We start from the raw sequence: 3229 nt of genomic DNA on the forward strand, positions 1-3229 counted from the left end.
TTATAACATAGTTAACCCTGTACTTTTCCATTTATACATGAGCATTGCATAGATACTCATGATTAGTCCTATCTATATTTCTACATCAACTTAATGTCATTTTTTTTCAAAGGAATTAAGTGTTTACATTTTGCAAAATATGAAAGTATCATGTAAAATATCCTTACTTAAACTTCAAGAAATAGTAGTATCACTTTTAAGTTTTAACTATAATAATAGTGTAATATCACTAAATCTCAGAGAAATAATTTACCATTCCACTATTGTAAGGGGTAAACCTTTGGCCAAGAGCCGATAATTGGATTGCAGTAAATTTTAAAGCTAGCTTATAGTTATAATCACTTGTATATATCAAGACGACATGATATATAGGGGCATAGATAATATAAGTATACTGTGATTGATCACTGATCATACATTGAGTTTGTCCATCTCCCTTCTAATAGCATTTGCTCTGACCAAGCTCCCAATGGTGTTAATGGCCAACTTGAGATCCTCCAATGGATTCCCAGGGACTACTGTCTTATACAAGTAGCTATCAAATGTCATCTTCTGAACATACTCATCAGCACACATCTCCACGAATGCCTCCCTTGCCGGATTCGACCTATAAAACACCTTCTGAAGCACATCTAACACCTTGTACGTAGGCCAATATGTCTTATCCCACTTCTCCAAGTACTTCCTCAAATCCCCTTCATTCACCATCCTCTTCCCATTATCCGACCCTTCCACAATAGCCTCTGCGCACATTCTCCCACTCTTTGCCGCGAAATAGATCCCTTCGCCAGAGCATTTCGTCACATACCCGGCTGCATCCCCCACAAGGGCCACCCTCCCTGTCTTCGGGGTCGGGGGTGTTCGGGGATGGGATGCGCCTCCACTCGGATGATCTTGCCTCCGATGATCTTATCTTCTGCTCTTTTCCTTGTTGCTAGCTGGAATTTTTTGATGTCTGCCTTGTGTGTTACTGTGCCTGTCCCGACAGCAACATGGTCGCATTTCGGAAACACCCAACCATAGAAATCTGGGGATACATCATCCCCAACGTACATCTCCGCAAGATTTTCATAATACACCATTTTCTCATCCGGGATCTTTATCCTCTCCTAATAAAACAAATAGCACTACCAAAACATCAGAATTTTACAATTCTTAAAACAACTTACATTGGAACTAAATCAAATTGAACCCTTCTAAATCCAAGTAATGCAGAGATTTAATTTCTATTAAATATAAGTATTTAATCCATAGAGTATGCTATCATATCGCATTTTTATTGATTATAATAAATCGTGTTACCTAGATCATTTTGTATTAGCAACATAAATCAGTCATTTGATTTATGATTGTAATTAATTTTTTTAATAAGAGTATATAAGGAGTACATAAAGTGTAATCACTAACATTAGATTCTCATTTTGAATTAGGTAACAAACCGAATGAGACCAAATTCATAAATAACATACAAGGACGAAAATCATGAAATGAAATGAAAGGAGGAGTTGTTTGAGTGAGCTTCCAAAAAAAAATATATTTTTTTTAAAGATCTCTTAAAAAGATAAAAAGAATTTTATATTTAGATATCTCATAAAAAAATTTTATTTATTAATTATGTTCAAGTATAATAATATAAAAATATTTTTTATTCATTTATTATGTTATTTTTTTTTAAAAAATCTTAAAAATATATATATTATAGCTTCATAAAAATTGAGTATTTTTTTAAATATTTTTATTTTTATTACTAAAAATTTATTAAATATACTAAAAAAATTAAAAAATAAAACTTTTTTCTATCAACTTATTGACAACGAAATAAGTACATTTTGCCTAAGCATTGCATTCAAACATTATAAAGTTACTAAAGAGAAATTTGCAAGACCAAATAAAACTAAAATGAAGAAATTCAAAAGGAAAAAGTAATTTAAGATGATATAGAGGATAATACCTGAAATGCAATGGCATATTCATAGTCACCAGCATCAATGGCCTTAGCAACTCTAGAATTAGCCCCATCGGCACCAATGACAGCATCAACTTCCAGCGTTCTCTTCTCACCAACTCCACCAGTTTTGCCATCATACCCAGAATAATGCAGTACGTAAGGTGAGTTCTTATCTTTAGGCATATCCATTTTCAAGAACAACCCATTAATAATGGTGGCACCGTTCTCTTTTGCTCTATCTCTGAGGTACGCGTCCAAAACCTCACGCCTCACCATTCCAATGTACTCGTGCGGCTTCAAGGTCCTTCCAATGTCTACCGCCACGTTCGACGGTGATATCATCTTCATCTTCGTCACGCGTCGGTCGATTATGTCTAATGGCAGGTCAAACTCTCCCACCATGCATAGTGGAATGGCGCCCCCGCACGGCTTGCAGTTATCCATTTTCCGTTCGATTAGGAACGTCTCGATGCCTCCCTTTGCTAGGGTCTCGGCGGCAGATCCCCCGGCTGGACCTCCGCCAACGATAGCGACACGCAGGTTGCGGCCTTGGAGCTTGGGACTGGTTTTTTCGGCAATGACCTTGAGCTTTTGGGGAAAGCTGATGGTGGCATACTTCTGGTGGACGGCAAAATGGGTGGGTTCCGATGAGGATTTGCGGAGTCCGATGAAGGATTTGAGAACCATAGAGTTCATGGTGCTAGTGAGTGTGAGTGTGGGTGATTTTTGTTTTTAAGTTTTGATATTTTGTCTATTTTAGTGTGAATATGAGTTTTGTTGGTGATTGTGGATATGACAAGAGATTTTGGGGCGTTTGTGGCCGTTAGATAGGAGAATTGAGGCCGGAGATTTTATGTGGATAATGTTTGTGATATTGCGCCTTTGAAGCTTGGAAGTGCCTATAGGATTTTAAGTGGTTGATAGGTTGCCACGTTGTGCAAATTCTGTTTGTAGGTGTTAAATTTCTAACTCACTTTCCAGTTCCCATGTTCAATTGAAACTGACCAAACTCTTTTTTAAAGACCTATCACATACTAAAAGTTTACAGACGTTATTTGATTAATCTAAATATTAAAATTAGTGTTTTCATTTTCAATTAATTAACAGAGTAATAACACTAGAAAAAATCGCATTAACATAAAAGTTGTGAATAAATTATCTCCAATACTTGAAAAAAAATTTATTATCAAATATAGTGATAAATCTATAAACAAATTTTTTCTGTCTGTCTCCAATACAAGTATTCGTTGAACCGAAATAGAAGTATGAATTATAATTTTA

General features: G+C 35.7%; 1 pseudogene; it reads right to left on the minus strand.

Moving 5' to 3' along the window:
- Window positions 1-236: 236 nt before the first annotated feature.
- LOC112758526 (geranylgeranyl diphosphate reductase, chloroplastic-like) lies at window positions 237-2882 on the minus strand (annotated as a pseudogene).
- Window positions 2883-3229: the final 347 nt, after the last annotated feature.

This window comes from Arachis hypogaea, chromosome 16 (genome assembly GCF_003086295.3).
Source record: "Arachis hypogaea cultivar Tifrunner chromosome 16, arahy.Tifrunner.gnm2.J5K5, whole genome shotgun sequence".
Lineage (NCBI taxonomy): Eukaryota > Viridiplantae > Streptophyta > Magnoliopsida > Fabales > Fabaceae > Arachis > Arachis hypogaea.